We start from the raw sequence: 13488 nt of genomic DNA on the forward strand, positions 1-13488 counted from the left end.
CATGCGCAGGCCGCAGGCTCGCTCGCTCGCGCGCGGGGCCCTCACGCGTGAGGCGCCCCCCCCACCACCACCACACGCCGCGCCGGTGCGCGCGCCCCTCCCCCACGCACCCAGGCGCGCGCGTCAACTGTCGTCCCCCGCGACCGCGTCTGCTCCTGCCCCACCCCCAACGCCGGCGGCCTGGGGCTGCTGGGGGGGGGCGGAGTGGGGGCCCCCCCCCAACACGGCCACCGACGGTCCCCAGACCCCCCAGCTGTCCGTGTAGGGCCCCCCCGGGGGGAGGGGCAAGTTTCAAAATAAAAGCCCTGCTCGAGATGGCAACCGGGGCGGGGGGGGGGGGGGGCGCTGGGATGAGGAGACGGGGACTCACCCGAGTGCAGCCGCCTCCAGGCAGCGCCGGGGCTGGGGGGGCGCCGAAGGGAAGCGAATGTGGGCCGCGCGCGCGCGAGCTGTGGCCGCGGCGGAGCAGCCTGGGGTTGAGATGGGCCGGCGAGCGGGCAGGAGGTGAGAGGGCGAGGGGGCCCTAACGTCTCGGCCGAGCTCCTGTCACCGCCGCATGGCCGCCCTTGGCACGGCCTCGCTCAGCGCCTAGATCCTCTCACAGGGGAACCGAGGGATAGGCCGGGGTAACCGCTGCAGGCGGGCGGCCACGGCTAGAGAGCGCGTGCAGGGAAGAGGGGGGGCGATCGGTGGCCCCTTTTCTCTGCTCTCCGAGCTTCTCTCTCTCACCCTCCTCCTCCTCTTTTTTTTTTTTTTTTTTTTTTTTTGTTCCTAGAAGGCGCGCTGCGCGTGCGCACCCGCAGCGCCGCCCAGCGGGAGTTGTAGTCTCTGAATCGTCCCCACCAATGCGACGGCGGGGGACACTGGACTACTACTCCCAGGAAGCCTCGTGCCGACCAGCCCGGAGCCCGAGGACGCGGCGAGCTCGGCGCCCGGCCCTCTCGGGCAAGGACTGTCAATGGAGGCGCGGGTGGTGGGAGCGAGGAACATGGCTGCACCTGGGGCCTGCGCGGCTGCCCGAGTGGGGGAGGGGAGCGGGGACGCAGGGATGAAAATCCAGGCCGAGTCGGTACCCTTGCCAGGCTTCAGCCGGCCGCAGCCACGGTCCCATGGCTCGCGCTCACTCTTGCATCCGAGATTCCCTGCAAATTGAGAGGCTGGAATACTGCAAAAGCCGGGGAGCCCCAGGCCGGCCTGCCGCCTTCCCTGCTCCGCCAAGGGACTTCCTCCGCCCTGCACCACCCTCCGGGACACAAAGAACTCCTGTTAGTTTCTAAAGCTTGCCTCGAGAGACTCTTGCCGCAACTTCGGACTGGGCGAGGGAAGGGCACCATTCTGTTTTTATTTACCCCTCCATCTCCAGGCTTTGCTTACTTTTCACTCGACATGTAGAAGGAAACTTAAGACGGAAAAGCCATGGAGGGCGAACAGAAAACGTGATTTGCAGCCCGTTTTGTTCTGTCAACCGCTAAGCAATTTTCTCAAACCCCACCCCCCCGGTTTGTTTGGTTTTTTTTTTTTTTTTTTTTTTTTTGCTTCTCAACTTTCATTAGCTCGCGAATTTCGAAAATGGTGAGATATTACTATTCATCCCAAGTTAGAAGTTTAAAAAACTCGAGGCCAGAGATTTTAGATGTTTATGTAAAAAGACAAAATCGAGTGATTATGTGATGTTCCTCCCTGCCGGAGATTCTGGCCACGCCGGCCATCCTCCCCCCTCCCCCTCCTCCTCGGTAGGTGGCGACCACGGCGCTTTTTCCAGCCTTTGTCGCTCGCAAGAAAACTTTCCGAGCAGCTAGTCTTTTGATGTAGGGCCAAGACCTTTCCTTTGAATTTAGGTTCGCAGATTAGCCTTCCCCATCTTCTTCCGTAGACCGCACCCATAAAGCCTCATCTAGAATGTCCATCCTGGATTTCTTCTAAAATAGATGGAGAATTTAAAAGATCCCTGCGAAACAATCTGATTCCAGAAGATGTCTACATTTTCCCGATTTCCCCTGCAATCTTTTACTGTCATTTTGTCCTCGATTAATTCGATTAGGACTCTCCTTTGTCAAGTTTCTGCACAGCATTTAGTTTTTCATAAGAACAGTTTTCTTCTTACACTCATACTTCATTAACATTTTGGAATATTTAAACTCCATCTTCCCAATACCAAGTGCAACTGACATACTTAGGGATAAACATTAACTCTTGAGAAGCCTACAATTCAGCTGGTTAATAGCAACCACCCCAGGAGCTGCAAACTCAGCTGCTGTGAGCATCAGTTGAGGATGCTTTATGGAGGGATAGGAGCCTTGAGTGCTCAGATGTTATAGAATCCGCCTGCAATGCAAGGGGGTCCAGGGTTTAATCCCTGGGTCCAGAAGATCCCCTGGAGAAGGGAATGGCTACCCACTCCTATATTCCTGCCTGGAGAATTCCATGGACAGAAAAGCCTGGTGAGCTTCAATCCATGAGATCTCAAGGAGTCCAACACGACTGAGGGACTAACACAACTTTTTTTGTTGTTTGTTTTTTGGTCTTGAACGGATTATTGGGGATACTGAGAAGTTGAGGACAGTGATGGGAGGATGCACTGGGTGTGGTGGAGTAATGGAGAAGCATTGGAAGGGTGTTAGGAAGTAAGACAAGAGTTCATTTAGTCAAGACTACCCTTGTCGTTAAAAACTTATCTGGGAGATAGTCCCCTTTTTATGAAGTTAACAGTTCCGTTTGAAATTTTGCTGCTGCTTCATGAACAACTCCAGCTTCCTTGAGGTTGAGGTTGAACTATTGAATCCTAAAGCTGGTCTTAAAACTTTAGGTGGTTTTGAATTGCCTCTGGACAGAAAGCTGGACCTTTGGGGGACAACGAACAGTGTATAGAAGTCAACCTTTTTTCCTCATGTACTGCTATTAGCAGATTTAACCCTCAAGTCCATACTTACAGTCATAAATATCATACATGTTCAGTCTTAAGACCCGGCTCACCTTGGCTGTTAGTGGTGCACTTGCTGTTGGTTAGCCGGTTTTTCCCTCCCTCATAGGTGCAGGTGCTATGCTAATGGTGATCAGAATTACAAGCCACTTGAGATACCAACTCAGCACAGCCAGCTGTTTTCCAACACAAGATCACACTGCTGTTTTAGGGGTTGAGCAACAAATGAAAAAAAAAAATCACTGATTTGTATATTTAGGAACGATTTCTTGTGGAATACTCCTTTTTTCAAATCACACTCAACTTTTGTTTCAAATCACATTCAACATAACAGGATGTGTGTACCAAGACTGAGATTGCAGTCTGACTGTACCATTCGGCATGTTGGATCTCAATTCCCCGACCAGAGATCAAACCTATACCGCCTCCAGTGTAAGCTCAGAGTCCTAACCACTAAACTGCCAAGGCAGAATCTTGCAGATTATTTCAAATTATTTCATATACATCTCTCTTTTTAATGTTCAACCTAGCATATGCAGTCCTGCAGGTGAGTGTCCAAAAACAGGACACTCCATTCTATTGCATACAGTAGCCCCTCCTTATCTATGAGGATAGTACTGAATTCTCCGTATACTACGTTTTTTTTCCTGTATGTACATACCTATAGTAAAGTTCTTTGTTTTGGGGGGCTTTTTTGGCCATGCATGAAGATCTTAGTTCCCCGACCAGTGGTTGAACCCAAGTTCCCTGCAGTGGAAGCACAGAATCTTAACCACTGGACCACCAAGTTAGTCCCTTATAACAAAGTTTAATTTATAAATTATGCACAGTGAGAGATTAATGGGCTTTCCAGGAGGGGCAGTGGTAAAGAATCCACCTACCAATGCAGGAGATGCAGGTTCGATCCCTGGGATGGAAAGATACCCTGGAGAAGGAAGTGGCAACCCGTTCCAATAGTCTTGCCTGAAAAATTCCATGGACAGAGGAGCCTGGTGGGCTACAGTTCAGGGGGTCGCGGAGAGTCAGACACAACTGAGTGAATACACACAAGAGATTAATAATAACTAAAAACAATATAACAATATGTATTGCAATAAAAGTTATGTGAATCTGGTGTCTTTCTCGAAATACCTTATTACACTATACTCACCCTTCTTATGATGAGGTGAGCTCCCAGGTATCACCAGAGTTAATCTGTTCCGCGTTTTACGCCCTGGTGCCTCCTTTGCACTTTTACGAATAAAAGTCCTATTGCACATCTTCTTCTGGAAGAGCCCGGTTTCATCACAATTGAAGATTTGCTTTGGATAACATCCTTTCTCCTTAATCAACATCTTCAACTCCCCTGGAAACGGGGCAGCAGTTGCTTCCTCAGGAGACACAGCCTGCCCAGTAATTTTTATGTTTTTCAGTCCAAACCTATTCCTGAATCTGTATAGCCATCCCTTACTGGCAGTAAAGGGCTTGGTGTCACTTGTTTCAGGGGCTCCCTGGCTGAAGTCTTCATAGAGGGTCAGTGCTTTCTGACGCAACATGTTGCTGTCAATAGGAACACGCTTTCTGTTCATATCTTCCACCCACAAATCTAATGCCTCTTCCATCTTAACTATGCACTCATCACGGACTGTGGCCGTAACTTTTGCAGTTCGGGGCGCTACAGCAAAACTAGCACGAATTTCTTTTTCCTTCTTCATAATTTCACGGATAGAAGATTCGTTCTTACCGTAGATCTTAGCAACCTCAGCATAAGATTTTTTTTCTTTCCTTACTAGGTCGAGAACTTTCACTTTTTCAATCAAAGGAAGCACTTTACGGCTTCTCTTTGGCATATCTGAACCACCAGCATCACTACTCTTGCGCTTTGGAGCCATTATTAAGTAAAATAAGGGTTAACTTGAGCACAAGCACTGCTGATACCTCGGCAGTAGATCTGATAACCCAGGCAGCTACCAAGAGACTACCCGGCAGGATACGCTGGACAAAGAGATGATTCACGACCCAGGGCAGGACGGAGCGGGCGGGTGTGAAATTTAAAACTTATGAATTGTTTATTTCTGGAATTTTCCATCTGCAGCCAGCCCTCCATATCCGCGGGTTCTGCATCTGCGGATTCAACAAACTGTGGATGGAAAATATTCCAAAACAAACAAACAAATAAAAAAATGCCAGAAACTTTCAAAAAAGCAAAACTTGCTTTTGCTGGGTGGGCGCCCAGCAACGATTTACATAGCATTTACATCATATTTACAATGATTTACATAGCATTTATATGGTATTAGGTATTATAAATCCAGAGATAATTAAAAGTACACAGGAGGGTGTGTGTACACTGTATGTGAATCCTACAGCCATTTTATATAAGGGACTTAAGCTTCTGCAGATTTTGGCACCTGGGGGTTTTGGGAAGGTGGGGGTGTCCCTGGAACCAATCACCCTTCTAGACCAAGGGATGGCTGTAATGTTTTCCAAATGCCTGTAACTGAAACCGTGGAAAGTGAAACCGCAGATAAGGGGGCGGGGGTGCTGCTGTCTGTGGGAGACAAAAGCCAAGTCAGAGGAGACTCAGCCAGGCTAGAGACAGATCTAAACCAAGTGTGAGCTCTTCTACCAACTTAAATGCATCTTCACACATTCTCCAAGCACAAACAACCTTGTTAACTGCTTTTAAATAGCAAGTCACATGGCAATGTTGGAATGCCTTCACTAGTTCTGAAAAATCATCACCATCTTGGATTTTTAATACCGGTGTCAGGAATCTGCTTTCTCCTTCATCACAGGATCCATCCCCCTATCAGCCGCCTTTGCTGGCAGAAACGCATCTCTACCACTTGGTCAAGGTCACTGTGATTGAGTTTTTCTTTGATTTTTTTGGGTTTGTTTGCACAGCTTGCAGGATCTTAGCTCCCACACCAGAGACAGAACCCAAACCCTGTCAGTGAAAGCTCCAAGTCCTAACCACTGAACAGCCAGGAAATTTCCTAGTGCTCCTTTTAAAAAGTTGGTTGGTTGGAATCCAAACTGAAGAATTAATCTTTTTGTGACCCTGTCCTATATTTTATGTTGCCCCAAAACATAACTCTAGCAAAAGCTGAGACACTCTTGACATACCCATTTTTCAAAGTAGAGCCATCTTTTGATGAACACTAAACAGAGGTCTTTTTCCCTGTAACTTGGCTTGAAGGAGGACCAATAAATTTCGGATCCAATTTCTTGGGTTTTCTTTATGGTGTCAGTTCAGTTCAGTCGCTCAGTCATGTCCGACTCTTTGTGACCCCATAGGCTGAGCATACCAGGCTTTGCTGTCCATCAAACTCCCGGAACTTGCTGAAACTCATGTCCATTGAGTCACTGATGCCACCCAACCATCTAGTACTTACAGAGAGAGAATAGGATGAAAAATATATATCTTGATGAAAATAATAGTTTGATCTTTTAGATCTGGGTTTAGTTAGGAATTTCATGCCTTGTCCAGATCACATGGAAAAGGCCAAAATGACATCTTTAGCTCCTGCCTGGGTATCTGCCCTCTAACAGATAAATCCTTCATTATTACAAGGATGCTTTTTTAAGAACTATTTATAAAACACTATTTGTGAACAGCTTTTTGTTTGAACCATTTGAATATTACAACTGTGGAAACAGTATCTTTGACAGAACTCTTCCAAAGGTGGAAAAAATAAATAAACCGAAGTTATAATTTATTCATAATAATTAATAATGTAGATGTGACCTAAATAGACCTTCTAGCTCTTGCTATGCCTTTTTGTGCAAACATCTGGCCTGAGCTGTGAATCTAATATTCATGTAACACCAAATGAAATAAACAGTTTTATGTGTTGGTTTGATGGCTAGATGTTTAAGAATCTGCCTGCAATGCAGGAGACCTGGGTTTGATCCCTGGGTTGGGAAGATCCCCTGGAGAAGGGAACAGCAACCCACTCCAGTATTCTGGCCTGGAGAATCCCATGGAGAGGGGAACCTTGCAGGTTACAGTCCATGGGGTTGCACAGAGTCGGACACGATTTACTTAGCTGGATTTAGATAAATGTTGGGTTTCCCTGGTGGCTCAGATCGTAAAGAATCCACCTACAATGCAGGAGACTTAAATTCTGGAAGACCCCGGAGGAGAATCCAGAATTCTTGCCTGGAGAATCCCATGGACAAAGGAGCCTGCCAGACTAGTCTATGGGGTCACACACACAATAGTCACACAGTCTATTGTTCACGACTGAAGCAACTTAGCACACACACATGCAGATAAGTGTTATCTTCTATTTAGTATTATGTGACTTTTGCTGTAATTGTTGCGTAACTTCTTTTTTAAAACATAAGATCACTATAGTATTTTCCCTGCCTCCCTCAGGGATTTGGGGGAATCAGGCAGTATGTAAATGAAAATACTTTATAAAATCTTAGTTAAGTGTTCTATAAATATTAAGTGGTATAATTTAGCACTCAAAGGAGTATTTTAAAATATCTTAAGAACAAAATGTCCATGTTTCTTTTCTAACTACTTAAGGATTTTTGAAATGCTTTTTATTCTGAGCTTTAGGAAAATATATTCACAGATACTTAAACTTATCATTGGATACGATGAACATGAATTTAAGCAAAATCTGAGAGATAGTAAAGGACAGGGAAGCCTGGCATGGGGCAATCCATGGGGTTGCAAAGGGTTGGACACAACTGAGTGACTGAACAACAACACTTTATCATTCGATGCAGTGAACCTGTAATCATATCTGACAGATCAGGTGATGCAACTAATCAAATAACTGGTATTATAAGCAGCACTTCCTTTTAGAATATTATCTCTGCCAGGAAGATTGTATTCAGAAACCTTTGAGGAAAAATCCAATCAAATAAATTATTTCTAAATAAAATGTATAATTGATAGCCTTGCAACGTATCATTTGTAAAATCAGCATTGGACTCAATACTGAGGGAAAAAAATAGCCCCATTCTTTCCCTTTTCTATTTTTGTTTCGAAAGTCAGCTTCATGTCTGGGTGCTTGATTCTTATCTTTGCATTTACCAAGCCTCTTTCTCTGGTGAATCAAAGCAATCTTTTTAACCCCCTCCTGAACCTGTGTTTATTATAATTAAGGCAAATACAATGGGTAAGTTTTCATCGAAGAATAAAAGGAGTTCTGAAGAAGGAAATGGCAACCTACTCCAATATTCTTGCCTGGAAAATCCCATGGACAAAGTAGATTGGTGGGCTACAGTCCATGGGGTGGCAAGAGTCAGACATGACTTAGTGACTAAACCACCACCAAAAGGAATTCTTCCCTGATGGACTAGTGGCTAAGACTCCCAACTCGGGGGCCCCTAAGTTCAATCCTTGCTCAGGGAACTAAGATCCCACAAACCACAGCTGAGAGTTCCCATGCCATGACTGAAGATCCCAGATGGAGCTCCCATGCAATAAGACTCCACACAGCCAAGTAAATTAAATAAAAATAAATAAAAATAAAAAATATTAAAATAAATCAATAATCAGTTCAGTTCAGTTCAGTCGCTCCGTCGTGTCTGACTCTCTGCAACCCTATGAACCGCAGCATGCCAGGCCTCCCTGTCCATCACCAACTCCCAGAGTTTACTCAAACTCACGTCCATCGAGTCGGTGATGCCATCCAGCCTTCTCATCCTCTGTCATCCACTTCTCCTCCTGACCCCAATCTCTCCCAACATCAGGGTCTTTTCCAATGAGTCAACTCTTTGCAGGAGTTTCAGCTTCAGCATCAGTCCTTCCAATGAACACCCAGGACTGATCTCCTTTAGGATGGACTGGATGGACCTCCTTGCAGTCCAAGGGACTCTCAAGAGTCTTCTCCAACACCACAGTTCAAAAGCATCAATTTTTTGGTGCTCAGCTTTCTTCACAGTCCAACTCTCACATCCATACATGACCACCGGAAAAACCATAGCCTTGACCTTTGTTGGCAAAGTAATGTCTCTGCTTTTTAATATGCTGTCTACGTTGGTTGTAACTTTCCTTCCAAGGAGTAAGCATCATTTAATTTCATGGCTGCAGTCACCATCTCCAGTGATTCTGAAGCCCGAAAAATAAAGTCTGACACTGTTTCCATTGTTTCCCCATCTATTTGCCATGAAGTGATGGGACCAGATGCCATGATCTTAGTTTTCTGAATGTTGAGTTTTAAGCCAACTTTTTCACTCTCCTCTTTCACTTTCATCAAGAGGCTCTTTAGTTCTCTCTTCACTTTCTGCCATAAGGGTGGTGTCATCTGCATATCTGAGGTTATTGATATTTCTCCTGGCAATCTTGATTCCAGCTTGTGCTTCCTCCAGCCCAGAGTTTCTCATGATGTACTCTGCATATAAGTTAAATAAGCAGGGTGACAATATACAGCCTTGACGTACTCCTTTCCCTATTTGAAACCAGTCTGTTGTCCCATGTCCAGTTCTAACTGTGGCTTCCTGACCTGCATACAGGTTTCTCAAGAGGTGGGTCAGGTGGTCTGGTATTCCCATCTCTTTCAGAATTTTCCACAGTTTATTGTGATCCACACAGTCGAAGGCTTTGGCATAGTCAATAAAGCAGAAATAGATGTTTTTCTGGAACTCTCTTGCTTTTTTGATGATCCAGCGGATGTTTGCAATTTGATCTCTGGTTCCTTTTCTAAAACCAGCTTGAACATCTGGAAGTTCATGGTTCATGTATTACTGAAGCCTGGCTTGGGGAATTTTGAGCATTACTTTACTAGCCTGTGAGATGAGTGCAATTGTGTGATAGTTTGAGCATTCTTTGGGATAGCCTTTCTTTGGGATTGGAATGAAAACTGACCTTTTCCAGTCCTGTGGCCACTGCTGAGTTTTCCAAATTTGCTGGCATATTGAGTGCAGCACTTTGACAGCACCATCTTTCAGTATTTGAAATAGCTCAACTGGAATTCTATCACCTCCACTAGCTTTGTTCATAGTGATGCTTCCTAAGGCCCACCCGACTTCACATTCCAGGATGTCTGGCTCTAGTTGAGTGATCACACCCTCGTGATTATCTGGGTCATGAAGATCTTTTTTGTACAGTTCTTCTGTGTATTCTTGCCACCTCTTCTTAATATCTTCTGCTTCTGTTAGGTCCATGCCATTTCTGTCCTTTATCAAACCCATCTTTGCATGAAATGTTCCCTTGGTATCTCTAATTTTCTTGAAGAGATCTCTAGTCTTTCCCATTCTGTTGTTTTCCTCTATTTCTTTATTAGTGGGGAAAGAAGCCAAAAATGATACTGTTCAAATTTGAAGTTAGCCCATCATCAGTGGGTCAAGTACTGCTTTAAACTGTTTCCCCAGCAGTGGAATGGCACACCAACCATTATCTCTCTTTCCCCAGAATCTAAGGAGAGAGGTTAGCCAGATTTGGGGTTGTACCTGGGGTTTTTGATTTCCATTTTTTCCAGCAAACTGTGCAGTTCAATCCCAAATGAACTCAGAACTGATCCCAAAGTGAGCAACAGCAAAGAGGCTGAGCACTGATTAAATTCCGGAAAGACTGAGACAAGGTTTCTGTCCTTCAGAAATGTAGAGTAAGGGGAAATACTTACTGAGCATTCCCTCCAGGACACATGCTGTGCTCAGCACTTGAGATTACCTCACTACACTGACAACTACCCCCTGTGGTAGGTGCTTAGAACTTCCTCATATGCTAAAAAAGGCTCAGAAAGGTTAAGTTACTTGGCTAACATACAGATGGCAAAATCCAGATTCTAAGCTAAATCAGCACGTCTCCAAGTCTGGATTCTTCACTACTGATGTCTTTGCAGGCTAAAGTCATCTCAGCTGGGCTGATGTGACAAATGAATCAAATACAAGGTACACTCAGATAAACACAATGAGACAGTATGAGATGGCTGGTGATAAAGCAAGAAACTTTTTTATTTTTGGCTACTCCTTTTGGCTATGTGGGATCTTAGTTCCCTGACCAGGGATCGAACCCTGGGCCACTGCAGTGGAAGCTCAGAGTTTTAATCACTGGACTGGCAGGGAAGCTCTGAAAGCAGGCAGTTTTAAATGGAAGAGATAGCGTTTGCAATGAATATTAAAAGATGAGTGGAGGAGGAAATGGCAACCCACTCCAGTATTCTTGCCTAGAAAAGTCCATAGACAGAAGAGCCTGGTGGACTGCAGTCCATGGGGTTATATGACTGAGCATGCATGCATGAGGGTGGAGGGAGATGGGTTGGTTGCAATAAACTGGTAGAACTGAAAAAAAAGATGACTACTTCCCTGGCAGTCCAGTGGCTCCACTCTGCCAATGCAGGGAGTAGGGAGTTCAATCTCTGGTCAGGGAACTAAGATCCCACATGAAGCAACTAAGAGTTCCCGTGCTGCACCTAAAGATTCTGCATGCCACAACAAAGAACTGGTACAACCAAATAAATACTTTAAAAATAATAATAAAAATAAAGACATATATCTTAAAAAAAGAATTTTTAAAAACAAAACAACATGAATTTTTTTAATTGAGGAGAAACTCTCTTAGATTTCTGTGAAATAAAATCCATGTTTTATGGCAAGACAAGAAAAATGGAAACAGAAAAATTCTTCTCTGCCTTCCTCCTTCTCTGACCTCCTCTCTCTCCCTATCTGTTGTATCTGCATTTTGTATCGACCACACCTCCTGGATCCTCAACATGCTCAACCACAAAGAGCAACCTTCTCTCAGCATCAACAAGACAACTCCTTAAAAGAGATCATTCCTGAGGGATGGGTGGGAAGTTTGGCTTAGCAGATGCAAGCTATTACATCAATATATAGGATGGCTTAACACCAAGACCCTACTGTACAGCCCAGGGAAGTATATTCAACATCCTGTGATAAACCAGAATGGAAAATGGCAGGCGAGTGTATGCTCCTCGGTTCTTTGTCTCATCACAACAAAAATTTGGAGTGACGGACATTAAAGCCCCCTCTGCGTGTCACAGCTCTCGGGTCTTGGACAGACCGTGTTATAGCTCTTAGAGGAATCAGTGTTACAGCTCTATTTTATTTAGAAGATAGCAGGAAAATCCATCTTCGAGGGCATGTCGATCCAAAGACACGAAGAGAAGAGCACCCCATCGTGTGGGAGAGAGAGAGAGAAGAGAGATTTGGCTCCTCTTTTTATATGGTTTTTCTTCCTCCTGGGCCTGTCCTATGCAAATTGGGCTTAGGCAGGAGCGCAGTTCTACCTGAAGTCCTCACTCCGGTCTTCGGACCTTTCTTTGACCTTCCTCTGTTCTGTTTTCGTGGGCTTTTCCTTCCTGTCTTTTAGCCACCGCCATTTTGGACTCCTTTTCCCTATTCTAACTACCTAACAGAAAAGAACATGAAAAAGGGTGTACATAAATGTATAATGGAATCACTTTGCTGTACAGTAGAAATGAACACATTACAAATCAACTATACTTTAATAAATCAATTTTAAAAATCATATGACATTTGATGTACATTAATAAAATGTCCCAGAAAACTTATGTAACTGTGCCTTGACTTCTACCAGGCAGACAGATCTCAGAGTTTTCTGAGATGCTCTTCCTGGGTTATAATCCTCAAATTTGGCTCAAATAAATTCTCCATTTCTTTCTTAGATTGACTGCTTAATTTTTCATTGACACATCCCATACCTCTAATCAGAGGCATCCTGGTGGGTGGGGCAGGCAGGAAAACCTATAGTGGTATAGTTGTTGTTATTTAGTTGCTAAATCATATGTAACTCTTTTGCGGCTCCATGGGCTATATAGCCTGCCAGGCTCCTCTGTCCACCGGATTTCCCAGGCAAGAATACTGGAGAGGGTTGCCATTTCCTCCTCCAGGGGATCTTCCTGACCCAGGGATCAAACCCACGTCTCCTGTGTCGCCTGCATTGCAGGCAGATTATTTACCCTCTGAGCCATCAAGGAAGCCCATATGGAATACTATTCATCCTTTAAAAAGGAGAGTCTGCAGTATGCAACAACATGGATGAACCTTGAGAACATTATACTAAGTGAAATAAGCCAGTCACAGGAAGACAAATACAACTCTTTCAATAATGTGAGATATCTAAAATAGTGAGACTTGTAGACTCAAAGAACAAAATGGTGGTTGTCAGGGGTTGGGGAAAAGGAGAAATGGGCAGATATTAATCAACAGGGATGAAGTTCATTAAGCAAGGTGAACATGTTCTAGAATTCTGCTGTAAATCACTGTACCTGTAGTCAACTATAATATATACTTGAAACTTTAACAGCACAGCTCTCACGTCACATATTCTTACCACAATAAAAAATTTAAATGATTTTTTTAATGTGAAAGAAAAAAATCAATGCACCTAAAATTTTGATCCACATTGTGTATTGTGTTTACTCTCCAGAAAGATAGCACCACTATACATATATAGGGTGAAAATGCCCATTTCCTCCATATCTGCCCAATCTCAGTGGAAAGTAAAGATTTTTTAGTGGTTCTAATCTGCACATTGTGAACAAAGTTTGGCATCTTTTCATATTTTTATTATCCATTTGCATTTATGTATTTGCAAACTAATCATTTGCATTTTCACAATTAGGTATTTTGGTCTCTTT

At 44.3% G+C, this 13488-nt stretch overlaps 1 protein-coding gene across 6 annotated transcripts in view; it reads right to left on the reverse strand.

The window, feature by feature from the left end:
- GTF2I (general transcription factor IIi) overlaps positions 1 to 754 on the reverse strand; it is a 79560-nt gene extending 78806 nt beyond the window's left edge. For 4 of the 6 annotated variants that reach the window (XM_020894911.2, XM_020894913.2, XM_070460203.1 and 1 more), the window contains exon 1: positions 371 to 754. The gene's annotated coding sequence lies outside the window, so the exon portion shown is untranslated. The remainder of the gene's footprint in view (positions 1 to 370) is intronic. The other 2 variants (XM_020894914.2, XM_020894912.2) reach the window with 1 other exon arrangement.
- Positions 755 to 13488: the final 12734 nt, after the last annotated feature.

The sequence above is a fragment of the Odocoileus virginianus genome, chromosome 33 (genome assembly GCF_023699985.2).
Source record: "Odocoileus virginianus isolate 20LAN1187 ecotype Illinois chromosome 33, Ovbor_1.2, whole genome shotgun sequence".
NCBI classification, from domain to species: domain Eukaryota; kingdom Metazoa; phylum Chordata; class Mammalia; order Artiodactyla; family Cervidae; genus Odocoileus; species Odocoileus virginianus.